This window comes from Pseudophryne corroboree, chromosome 6 (genome assembly GCF_028390025.1).
Source record: "Pseudophryne corroboree isolate aPseCor3 chromosome 6, aPseCor3.hap2, whole genome shotgun sequence".
In the NCBI taxonomy this organism is placed as follows: Eukaryota; Metazoa; Chordata; class Amphibia; order Anura; family Myobatrachidae; genus Pseudophryne; species Pseudophryne corroboree.
In genome coordinates, this window is record NC_086449.1 from 489,518,661 (window position 1) to 489,532,400 (window position 13,740).

At 45.8% G+C, this 13,740-nt stretch overlaps 1 protein-coding gene across 2 annotated transcripts in view; it reads left to right on the forward strand.

The window, feature by feature from the left end:
* Positions 1-13,740, forward strand: part of PDZRN4 (PDZ domain containing ring finger 4) — a 334,033-nt gene that overhangs the window by 268,378 nt on the left and 51,915 nt on the right. The window lies entirely within an intron of this gene.

The following is a 13,740-nucleotide window of genomic DNA, read 5'->3' on the forward strand; positions in this document are numbered from 1 at the left end:
CTATCCTATATAATAAAAGTCTAAGGTTGCTCCTCACCTCTGTTATGTGTGCCATCGGCCACTAGAGGCCACCACATGGACCAAATTACTCCCTTTGTGGGCTGCAAGCTGTCACAGCTCTAAATGAAAGTGATACTGCATGGAGCTGTTACTGCCTCCTACACTGCTGCTGCTGCTAATATTAATAATACTGATCTGACTGTTTCACACTTGCTGCATACTGAGAGAGGGGGCTGGGGAGAGAGAGAGAGAGAGAGAGAGAGAGAGAGAGTGGGGTTAGGGGCAGATGGGGACTGAGGAAGAAAGAGAGAGGGTGGGAGGGTTGAGGCAGAGAGGGAATAGGGGGAGAGAGGGGGAAGAGATTGAGGTAGATAGGGACTGGAGAAAAAATGGAGTGGTGGGGCAGTGTTATGCACACCAGTGCCTGCAGGAATATACTGGTGTTTGAACTGTTATGCAAAACAAATGGACTCACAGACAGACTGGGGAATATGACATAACGTACACAGAAGGTGATAGGGTAACAAAATACACACAAAGTGAACAGAGAAGCCCAGAGGCTAAGGAACTGGGTGTCTCCCTTGTATTAGTAATGCTCAGATGAGAAAAGCAAGATGTTGTGTTTTAATACGTAGAGAACCCGAAATGCTGTTGCTAAGGGCAACAGCAAAACCCTAAAGGGTTACCAACGGGTGTGGCAGTAAACTCCTTGGTCAGAGATGGAATGATAGACACAAGGAGAGTCTCCACAATCCTAATTCTCACTTGCAGTGCACAGGTTCAGCTTACTGCCACTAAACTGACCCCTGACACCTAGCACAGTGAGACAGGATTAGACAGGCAAGTCTTAGAATACAGCCGCAAACTTGCTAAGTTCACAGAGTAGTAACAGAACCCCAGCAAGCTAAACGACTGACTCCAGTCTTACTGCTAGGTCTGGATTGGCAGAGTGTAATACCAAATCCCCAGGCCTATTTGCAGTAAGCAACAAACAAATACAAAGCTACACAGTACTGGCTAACTTTCAGGAACTGACTAACCAACAAAGATTCAGCAGCATCTGCTTACCCTAAGAAGAGGCCTTATAAAGCAGGTGCTGTCCACGCCCCACTCAGACCTCACAGACTGTGAGCACAAAAACCAGCACCGGATCCCCTACCGTGCACAGAGCCTGTAACCACTGCACAGCAAAAGACCCGAACCGGAGTATCAGCTGCGCTCAGGTTACTCTGCTAGCACTTGTCTCCCGGTTGCCATGACGACGTGGCAGCACAGGGCAGGAGACCCTAACAGTACCCCCCCTCTGACGAGGGGTCAAAGAACCCCTACCACCGGGTTTATCGGGGAACTGCGAGAAGAAAGAGCGTATCAGTCTGGGGGCATGAAGATCACAACTGCGCACCCACGACCGCTCCTCCGGGCCATACCCCTTCCAGTGCACCAAAAATGACAGCCGACCCGAACCACCTTGGAGTCAAGAATCCTTTCAACAACAAACTCCCTCTGGCCACGTATCAGAAGAGGGGAAGGTCTTCCACTGGAAGAAGGATTACTAATCGCCCGTTTTAAAAGGGAACAATGAAATGTTTTATTGATACCCAAAGAACGGGGCAGATCTAACTGAAATGCCACCGGATTGATAACCCTGGTGATCTTATAAGGGCCGATGAACCGGGGGCCTAACTTATGAGATGGCTGTCTCAACTTCAAATTCTTGGTAGACAACCAGACGAAGTCTCCTAATTTGAAGCTGCAGGGTCTTTTCCGCTTATCAAAAACCCTTTTGGTCACTAATGACACAGATACAAGGGCTTTCTTCACTTTCCGCCAAATACCTCTAAGGACCGAAACCACAGAGGAACCACCAGGCGTGGAGTCCAGGGGGTCAAAAGAATTGGCCTTAGGATGATGCCCATACACACAAAGGAAGGGAGAGATCCCTGTAGCAGAGTGAGCCGCGTTGTTATAGGCAAACTCCGCCATGGACAGATGAGCAACCCAGTCAGTCTGACACTTGGAGACATAACACCTGAGGAACTGCTCCAAGGACTGGTTCACCCTTTCAGTCTGCCCATTAGACTGCGGATGGTAGCCTGACGACAAACTGACAGAAATCTGGAGATCGGAACAAAATGCCCTCCAGAATTTGGCCACAAACTGGGATCCGCGGTCAGAGACCACATCAAGTGGCAACCCGTGGAGACGCACAACATGCAGCATAAATAATTCAGACAGGCGTCTGGCCGATGGCAGCCCAACCAGTGGAACGAAGTGCGCCATCTTCGAAAACCTGTCAACGACAACCCAGATGGCTGTCATCCCCGAGGATTTGGGCAAGTCCACCACAAAATCCATTGAAATGTGGGTCCATGGCTTAGATGGGATAGAGAGTGGATGTAATGGGCCAACAGGAACCCCTCTAGGAGTCTTATTTCGGGCACAGATGTCACATGCCCGAACCCACTGATCCACATCCTTAGCCACCGAGGGCCACCACACCGCCCTAGATAGCAACTCCCGAGTTCTGGCAATACCCGGGTGACCTGCCGACTTCTTGGCATGGAATTCCAGGAACACTCGCTGTCTTAACCTAGGAGGCACAAACAAAAGACCTACCGGAAGGTCTGGAGGAGCCTGCTCCTGTGCTCTAAGGACTAATGATAAGAGGTCCTGGGTAATGCCCACTTTAATACATGATGGGGAAACAATGGGCAACGGCTCCTCGGTGGTCTCCTGGATTGGAGCAAAACTCCGCGAGAGCGCATCAGCCTTGATGTTTTTTGACCCAGGGCGATATGTTATCAAAAAATTAAAGCGAGCAAAAAACAAAGCCCATCGTGCCTGCCTGGCATTGAGACGCTTCGCTGACTCTAAATATGCCAGATTCTTATGGTCAGTGAGAATTGAGACCACAAACTTAGCCCCCTCAAGCCAGTGTCTCCACTCCTCGAGTGCATCCTTAATAGCCAACAATTCCCGGTTACCCACGTCATAATTCATCTCGGCAGGCGAAAATTTACGGGAAAAGTAAGCACAGGGATGAAGGCGATTATCAGACACTCCCATCTGAGAAAGCACTGCCCCAATACCCATCTCAGAGGCATCCACCTCCACCACAAAAGGACGCTCTGGATCTGGGTGTCGCAGCACCTTGGCCGAAACAAATGCCCTTTTGAGACGGGCAAAAGCCGCTTTAGCCTCACAAGACCAGTGAGCAACATCCGCCCCTTTCTTAGTGAGTGCCACCAAGGGCGCCACTATAGACGAAAATCCAGCGATAAATCGTCTATAAAAATTCGCAAAGCCCAGGAAACGCTGAAGCGCCTTCAAACTAGTGGGCTGCACCCAATCCAGGACTGCCTGTACCTTGGAACCCTCCATTTGGAAACCTTCTGGGGAGATAATATATCCTAGAAATGCGATTTGCTGAACTTCAAATTCGCACTTCTCCAGCTTCGCCCCAAGCCGGTGGTCTCTGAGTTTCTGGGGGACTAAGCGTACATGCTTCCGATGTTCCTCCAGGGAATGGGAGAAGATTAGGATGTCATCTAAGTATACAACTAAGAATCTATCCAAATATTCCCTGAGCACATCATTCATGAAATCCTGGAAGACTGCCGGGGCATTACAGAGCCCAAAAGGCATCACCAAATATTCATAATGCCCTGAGTGGGTATTAAAGGCAGTCTTCCATTCATCCCCCTCTCTTATTCGGATTAGATTGTACGCACCGCGTAGGTCAATCTTAGAAAAAATGGTGGCAGTACGAAGCTGGTCAAACAAGACCGAAATGAGAGGCAGTGGGTATGAGTTTTTAATCGTGATACGGTTCAATTCCCTGAAGTCGATGCAGGGTCGCAACGAACCGTCCTTTTTACCCACGAAGAAGAACCCCGACCCAACTGGAGACTGTAAAGGTCTGATAAATCCCTTAGCCAAGTTCTCCTGAATGTACTCTGCCATAGCCTGAGTCTCAGGACGTGACAGGGAGTACAACCTGCTCTTGGGAAGCTTAGCATTTGGCAACAAATCAATGGCACAGTCATAGGGGCGATGGGGAGGTAGTACCTCTGCAACTTTTTTGGAGAACACGTCCGCAAAATCTGCATAACACCCTGGCAATCCTGGCAAACTTAGCTGCGAGAGCCTGACTGGAAGGCTCAAGCAACTCCTGAAACAATCAGTACCCCAACTAAGAATCTCCCCAGAGACCCAGTCAAATTGAGGATTGTGGGCCCTTAACCAGGGTAACCCCAACACCAATGGGGCAAAAGTACAGACAGTCACATAAAAGGACAATTTTTCAGAGTGTGTGGCTCCAATAAACAAAGAAATCTGGCTAGTGCAAGAGGTAATTTTACCTTGGGATAATGGTTCCCCGTTTAACCCACAAATCTCAATTTCCGATGCCAAGGGTACTAAGGGAACAGAGTGTTTCAGGGCGAATTAGCGGTCCATAAAAACCCCGTCGGCCCCACTGTCCACAAAGGCCTCAGTCTTGACAGTTTGACCGAGGATCTTCAAGGTCACCGGAATGATAAAAGTCTTCTTGGGAAATTCTGACTTCTGGCCTGACAGGATATTTCCCATCACCCTCAGGCCCTGAAGTTTTCCGGCTTTCCTGGGCATGATACTACCACATGACCTTTATTCCCACAGTACAAACACAACCCCTGCTGTCTCCTCCTCGTCTTCTCACGCGAGGAGAGGCGGGTAGCCCCAATCTGCATAGGCTCCTCGGAAAATTCCTCAGAGTCTGAGGTTCCCTTGGGAAGGAAGGAAATCTCAGTCTCCCTTTCAAGCCTACGCTCTCTCAGCCGTCTATCCACCCGGATGGATAACTGCATGAGCTGATCCAAGCTATCAGGCAAGGGATATTGTACCAGTTGGTCCTTTATCTGGTTAGAAAGACCTCTTCGGTACTGGTGTCTCAGGGCTGGGTCATTCCACTGGGTATCATGGGCCAACCTCCGAAACTCCGTACAGTAAATCTCAACTGGCCTTCGCCCTTGCTTAAGGATCGAAATCTGAGCCTCGGCTGAGGCCGTCTTGTCAGGGTCATCATACAACATGCCCAGTGCCGTAAAAAAAGCATCAACACTTTTAAGCGACGGACAGTCAGGCTGCAACCCATATGCCCAGACCTGTGGGTCTCCTTGTAGCAAGGAAATCACTATGCCCACCCGCTGAATCTCCGACCCAGAAGACTGAGGCCTAAGCCGGAAGTATAGCTTGCAGCTCTCCTTGAAACAAAAGAACTGCGAGCGATCTCCAGAAAAACGATCCGGGAGATTTACTTTCGGCTCCTTAACCCCTGCAGGTGCTGCTGCTGCGGGAGCTCCGCCAGCAGCCTGGGAGGTGTGCATTTTAATGGACAAATCATTAAATTGTCGAGTCAGGACCTGCACCTGATCGACCACCTGTTGCAACGTATTTTGAGGGGTATGCTCCATATTCCCACAAAATTTCAACAGGAGTATTAGGCTGCTGAATATGTTATGCACACCAGTGCCTGCAGGAATGTACTGGTGTTTGAACTGTTATGCAAAACAAATGGACTCACAGACAGACTGGGGAATATGACATAACGTACACAGAAGGTGATAGGGTAACAAAATACACACAAAGTGAACAGAGAAGCCCAGAGGCTAAGGAACTGGGTGTCTCCCTTGTATTAGTAATGCTCAGATGAGAAAAGCAAGATGTTGTGTTTTAATACGTAGAGAACCCGAAATGCTGTTGCTAAGGGCAACAGCAAAACCCTAAAGGGTTACCAACGGGTGTGGCAGTAAACTCCTTGGTCAGAGATGGAATGATAGACACAAGGAGAGTCTCCACAATCCTAATTCTCACTTGCAGTGCACAGGTTCAGCTTACTGCCACTAAACTGACCCCTGACACCTAGCACAGTGAGACAGGATTAGACAGGCAAGTCTTAGAATACAGCCGCAAACTTGCTAAGTTCACAGAGTAGTAACAGAACCCCAGCAAGCTAAACGACTGACTCCAGTCTTACTGCTAGGTCTGGATTGGCAGAGTGTAATACCAAATCCCCAGGCCTATTTGCAGTAAGCAACAAACAAATACAAAGCTACACAGTACTGGCTAACTTTCAGGAACTGACTAACCAACAAAGATTCAGCAGCATCTGCTTACCCTAAGAAGAGGCCTTATAAAGCAGGTGCTGTCCACGCCCCACTCAGACCTCACAGACTGTGAGCACAAAAACCAGCACCGGATCCCCTACCGTGCACAGAGCCTGTAACCACTGCACAGCAAAAGACCCGAACCGGAGTATCAGCTGCGCTCAGGTTACTCTGCTAGCACTTGTCTCCCGGTTGCCATGAGGACGTGGCAGCACAGGGCAGGAGACCCTAACAGGCAGATAGGAGGAATTTGTGTCTCTCTCTAGACCCTCATTAGATAACAGATTGCGCAAGACCCAAAGACCCAGGTGGGCAATAGGAGAAGCTGGGATCCTTCTTCCACTTACAGCTCTCTCCGCCCTCCTATCTCTCCTCTGGTCAGAAAGCTCTGTTGGTAACTCAGAAAACTTGATTCTCCTGTGTCTCTGCCTGCACTGCATATTGGGGGTAATTCTGAGTTGATCGCAGCAGGAACTTTGTTAGCAGTTGGGCAAAACCATGTGCATTGCAGGGGAGGCAGATATAACATGTGCAGAGAGAGTTAGATTTGGGTGTGGTGTGTTCAATCTACAATCTAAATTGCAGTGTAAAAATAAAGCAGGCAGTATTTACCCTGCACAGAAACAAAATAACACACCCAAATCTAACTCTCTCTGCACATGCTATATCTGCCTCCCCTGCAGTGCACATGGTTTTGCCCAACTGCTAACAAAGTTCCTGCTGCGATCAACTCAGAATTACCCCCCTTGTCCTGTTTGCCTTCTGGCTGCTTGGTTCTACTGCTGCATAAGGGGGAAAGATAGTGAAAGCAGTGTGCTCCGACCAGGTGTCCCCTGACAAAGGGAGGCCTTGGGTACAGTATGTCCTGTGGGTATGCTGAGAACCTTACAATTTTATCTCTCTCCAAAATCTTATTAATTTCCCTCTTTATACCATAATGCTTAATTATACTAAGTTAGTCAATTATCCTATGGAGGCTATATACTGTACCAGTAAAGTTTATGTGGACCACTAAACTGAAAATAATTGAACTCATGCTACAAGGCAGTAATGCTTCCCAACATGCCACCATACTGCCCAATAGTGCAGTTATGGACAACAACAGAAACAGAAGTAAAGGATATATATATTTTGTAATAATCAATTTCTCACAATCATTGTTTTGTTATTTCTGGCATAGGTCGAGACATTTATCTGGCTTATTGTATGTGCCTATAGATGCACTGTAGACATTGTCAAAGTCAAAAATATTACATAGAGAGAACATACAAACTGCACACATTTAAGTCGCTATACTTGCAAATATGCGCAGCGAGCACAGCAATATATAGTAACACACGCATTTACACGGACATGGCACAGAGATGGATTCGACACTTATTTCATACAGTACATAATTATAATAATATCAAGCACCAGACATCATGGAGATTTAAAATTAGCTAATGAATTAATGTCATGAATGTGTATTATTTGAACCGAACCAGATACGCCCGTCATGTTTGATATTGAAACAAACAGATTGATGTGTAGATTAATTTGATACTTGTTGTGAAGTTGTGGGACATTGCAGCGGATAGATATGATTATATGTATAAAAGCTAAGATCACTTTGTTAGAACAATGAATGATCAAGCCAACCCTTTTGGCAGATTTCAGGGCTGAACCTGATCAGCATATACAAAGCAAGAGAGACCCCTCCCCCAGGAACTAGGAAAAACAGGAAAGTTGTTGCTGGCTAGAGAGAGGTGTTCAGTTGCTTGTGGCCTCAGAGAACAGATGTAATGTAGCTACACTCAGAACAAAGCTCTCAGAAGCATGGCTGGATCATCACCAGGCACCTTACAAAGGCTAAGTATCATAACCTCAATATCTCATGGCTGATTGGCATAGAATAGTTTTAAATATGTGTTTGAGGTAGAGTAGTTGTGAAGTGATTGGTATAGAGTGGTTGGTTTGGAGATGCAAATGGCTTAAGGTTAATGAGGCTTGCGCAGCTGTGTGATTGTTGGGTGTTTGTGATAATACTCTATGAAATCTGTAATGAATTGGAACAGTAGACAATCTGTAGCATAGCATTCCTGGTATACATTTATGGTTGGTGATAAACAACAGATTATAGTAGTTTTACATGATGCATCTTGCTGAAGGTTTGAAGTTAAAGCATACTTCCTTTTGTTACTGTAGTCATGTGCTTGTAGCAATGGCAGGCTGAGATGTGTGGTTACATTGTGATCTGGTGATTCATATAACATGGACTGTAGGCAATAAACGAAGTTTGTTTGGAATGTGAAATTGAATAAGATGGTTCTAGGAAGTTGGATTGGAATGTGGAATAAGATTAGTTGGTTTGTAAGAAATGGCTGCTGCTGGGTGTTTTCCCCTCCCCCTTTCAACCATGTGTTACAGTCTTTGGAATCATGGGAGGTTATTCCCAAAATGGAGTCTAGCTTCTATCCCATGCGGTATTCAGCATTGACTAACTGCACAGCGATTGTCTCTCACATGTGTGGGTTTATCTGCAACCATATTGTCTCTTATTTAATGTTATAAGCCATTCTCTCTCTCCTTCCCCTTTTAAAAGTAATTGTGTCTTTATTGTATTTTATGTGTAGTAACTTGGTTAGATATTCTATGTTATTTTGGTAGTGTATAGCTTGTATTGTATTATTCTTTTTGAACGTTCATTCTCTCACTAAAGGCGTTAGAACCTTAGACCGGTATTTGATTGATTATTATAAATGCATAAAGGTTCTCAGAGCGTCATAGTCGCTCATACAGCTTTTAAGCTAACAAGGTTACACTGCATTACATCTACACATTGTCACTGCACAAATGTTTACAGTATAAGTACATTCCTTAAGGTATAGTTAAGGGAGTACCCTTGCGGTACTTTTTTTTTTTGCGCCAATTGCGTACTGTGTTCTTTAACCTTTAACGTGTTTTTAATAGGACAAATATATTCAGCTTTGTCAACATCCAAATGTGTGAGTTCCACATACTTGATTCTAAAACTATTCATTGAAGAGTTTTATATACAAAGGCCTCCAGTTCGAATTATGCCACATTGCGCTGGATTCTCGCGGGACTTGGTATTCCCAAAGGCGCTGCAGCTACAAAAATAAATAAATAAATAAATATATATATATATATATATATATAAAAATATATATTTCTATGGTTTTGTTTGCACTGTTTGGTACGCTTTACTCTAGTGCACTTTGTTCAAAGCCCTGTGACTCCATGCAGTGATCTGTGAATTGAAAAATGGATAATGACCGATTTACAGAAAACCAACCAAATACTGCTGCCACCAGTCATGATGATGATGCTAGACATTCAACACCATCTACTAAATTTAAAGCTAAAGGGAATAAAGGGTCTAAGTCAGGGCATCTTAAATCAAGACAATATACAGTTGTAAAGAAAAACCATGTGTAATAAAGGGAAAGTTTGATGCAGAAAAACATAAAATTGCCAACATGCCATTCACCACATGCAGTGGCAAGGAAAGGCTTATCCTTTATTTATGTCTGGTTGTTCTGCCTCTTATGATGATGTAAGCCCATCTCCCTGTAGAAGGGTCAAAAAAAATAAACTCGTTAAGGCACAGGAACCAACTGTGTGCTCAGAAACATCACAAATCCCTCAGGAGAGTCTAAGTGTTCCAATACTATACTCAAAGAGGAGATCCTTCCACCATTTGTGCGCCCTCTGCACAAGTCAACATGCTGACATAGAAATTGAGGATGCTACTGAAGAATTGCACAAGGATGAGGAGGATATTTGTGTAGCTGGCGCTAATAAGGATGTTGATGATGATGATAATGATGTTGATGATGAGGATGTTGTTTGTATATATCAGGCACCAGTGGAAATAGTTGTTGCCCATGGTATGAAAAGCCCACCTCTTATGTATGGAATTATTTCTACCCAAATCCGGACAACAATTTTAAACCATCTGTCGTTATGTTGCACATTCATCAAACGTTTTTGACAAATTCAGAAACTTTGGCTAAAAACATAACAACCATTCCAGAATCTTCTAGCTCCTTTCTCTCTGTTAGATCCAAGCATCTGCAATCTCCACCACCAACACCCTCATCATCAATATCCTCAGTCATGATCGGTTATAGTCCTGCATTCAATTTCATAAGCATGACTGACTCCTCTCTAATCCGGGATTCCTCAAAAGACTCCTTGAATTCTATGCCTTCTGCTGCTGATGATGTTGCTTGTGGGAGTGGATCTTCATTCCAGAAGGAGACCTGGAAGACTACAGTACTTGTAGTAGTTTACAAAACAATTGACTGTTAAACAATCCATTGCAAGGAGATCAAGTATGACAGCAATCACTCAGTTGTACAGCGGATTACTGATGCTATAACAACTATGCTGGTATGAGATGTGCATCCAGTATCCACCATTAATGCAGTGGGTTTTAGACAGTTGATTGAGGTTCTGTGTCCCCGTGCCAAATCCCATCTAGATTTCACTTCACTAGAAAAGCAATTCCCAGCCTGTACAAGGATTTTAAAACAAAAGTGTTATTAGTGTCCTCTAAAAAGCCATTGTATCCACTTAACCACAGTTTTTTTGTACAAGTAGAACAGGGCAAACTAAAGACTACATGAGTGTGACAGCCCACTGGGTAGATAAATTGCCTTCACAGCACCAACAGCAGCAGCATCTCACAAATGCCAGCTCATTCAGTAGCAGGCTACTCTGTGGATCACCGGTTTTACTAAAAGGCATACTACTGATAACCTTTTAGAAAAACTCAGGGAAATCATTGCAAAATGGCTTACCCCGCTTGGACTCTCTTCAGAATTTGTGATTTCTGGCATTGCCATCAATATTGTGAGAGCATTACATCTGGGTGAATTCCAACACGTCCCATGTTTTGCTCACATAATTAACTTGGTGGTGCAATTTTTTTTCAAAAATGACAGGGTCGTGCAGAAGATGCTGTCCATGGCCTGGAAATTTTTTGGACATTTCGCCATTCTGCAAGTGCATGTAGAAGATTGCAGTACTTGCAAGAACTGTTGAATTTGCCCTGCCATCAGCTAAGGCAAGAGGTAGTAACTAGTTGGAATTCTACTCTTTGTATGCTTCAGCAGATGGAGGAGCAGCAAAAGGCAATCCAAGGCTACACAATAACCTATGACATAGGGAAAGGATGGAGAATGTACCTTACTCAAGTGCAGTGGAGAATACTTTCCATGTTGTGCAAAGTTCTCAACCCTTTTAAGTTGCAACAGGTGAAGTTAGTTCAGACACTGCCAGCATGAGTCAGGTAATTCCTCTTATTATACTCATAGAAAAGCAGCTGGAGAAACTTAAGGATGAGCTGAAATGAAGCGAGTATGCTAAGCATGTCAGTCTTGTAGATCAAGCCCTTAATTTGCTTCGCGAGGAACCAAGGGTTGTCAATCTCTTGAAATCAGATCACTATATTTTGTCGACCATACTTGATCCTAGGTTTAAGTTGTACATTGTATCTTACTTTCTAATGGACACAAATCTAAAGAGGTGCAAAGAGCTGTTAGTGAACAAATTATCAGCTCAAGTGGCACTTGACATGGCAGCATCTCCTCCTTCAGTTTCTCCAGCAACTGCAGCTGCCAGGAAAAAAACTCAGTTTTCCTAAGATTCCCACTGGTGTTTATACAGATCAGTCAGCAAAACCCTATGATATCTGGTCAGGCCTAAAAGAACTGCCTACAATGAATAACATGTCTACTGTGACTCAATCTGATATGGTCACCATTCAAAAAATAGTTGATGATTATTTTAGTGATAGCATCCAAATAGGCTTTGCTTTACCTAAGTTGCCCACCCTCCAGTGTGTACTGAGAAACAGTTTTCATGCCGTTGGGAGCCTTTTCAGCAATCGGCGTAGGTTACTTCCTCAAAATGTGGAAAAGATGATGTTCATCAAAATGAATGACCAATTCCATGAGGAAGACCTTTACTGGCAATTACGTCCAAAAAATACAGAGGTACCTGTACTGGTGCATTCCAGCGGGGACAAATTAATATTATGTGAAAAAGATGATGTACACACTGATGGGGATGAGGAATCGGATGATGACATCATCTTGCCTATGTAGAGCCAGTTTGAGATCACTGCCAGCAATGTTCACTGCCCATTTGCAGCTTGTTTTGTGGGGGCCCTAATAAACCTATGATTTCAGCCACAAGTGGCAGTCCCTGTCGCTGAACTGATTGCTTTGTTAAACAGTTCATTTTAATATATACAATATAAGGTTGGGTTGGAGGGTCCAAGGACAATTCCATCTTACACCTCTTTCTTTATGTTCTGTTTAGAGTTTTGCATAGGCGTGCACACGGGGGTGCCGGGTGCGCACAGGAACGCCCAAATGCTTGGCACCCCCCCGCATTCCATGCCTGTGATGATCGCTGCGGGCTGCGATAAGCCGCCGATCTCAGCCTGCTGCACTTTCCAACTGTGCTGCTGTGCCTGCCACCCTGGACAATATATTTATAGACGCACATGCTGCTGTCACTAATGGCTGCCCAGCGGCCACACAGGGGGTGACTGTGGTTGAGGTCTGCCTCCCGCCCGTGGTCTCCAGTCTCCTCCCGTGGCTACGCGCATGCAGGGGGGTGTTCCTCAAGCATTTACCTTCTCATGGGGCTTGAGTGGACTGGCCGAGTCGGATGCAGCGTCTCTTGTCTGCAAGTATGAGACGCATGTCAGGGGTGCCGGCGGTAGTGGCAGGTCCGGTGGGGGGATCGGCACGGGGGCGTCTTTGATTAAAGATGCTGGCCAGGCGGGCTCTCACTGACCCAGCTGGGGCTGGCAGCGTCTATATGCAATTATGGTGGCTGTGTTTTATTTTTTGTGAAAGAGATGTGTGTGTACAGTATGTATACTGTGGTGTCAGCTGTGTCTTCTATGCATATGTATGCTACTGTGTGCATGGCCGTAACTAGGGGGGGGGGGGGGCTAGGGGGGCAGGTGACCTGGGTGCTGGATTGGAGGGGGCGCCGAGACCCCCTAACAGCCTCTCCCTATGCGGCAACGGTAGCAGCTTAGAGCCGTCAGAGCTGCCGCATTTCTGTGATTAAACTGAAAATAAACTACAGCTCCCAGCAACCCTCAGGAGCTGTAGTTTACTTTCAATTTCCTCTCTGCAGTGTGCTGTGTGCGACGGAGCAGGAAGTCTCTCTCTCCTCATTAGGTGGGGTGGGAAGCTGTGCTGTAGTGCCTCCAGTCCTTCCCCCATATACTTCTTCCCAAATAGCCCGGCCAGTGAGTGGGGTCGATCCCCTGGGGGTCCCACTGTACACCTTCTCTCACGGAAGTGCAACTTCATGTCCCAGCTGTGTAGTGACATATGTGTCTGTGTACCACCAAGGATGCACCTGCCGCCAACAAGAAAGCCGGAGAGCCGGACGGGAGGAGGGAGATCCTGCATAATGGGAGGTATGTGTGCACCTACCACACACACATGCAGGTCCCTGCTACCCTCACAAAGAGGGAGGGGGTAGCTGCTGTCCTCTATGTGGCCAGATGCTGCTGCTGCCAGCCAGCCAGCCAACCTACCCACCCACCCTCTATGAC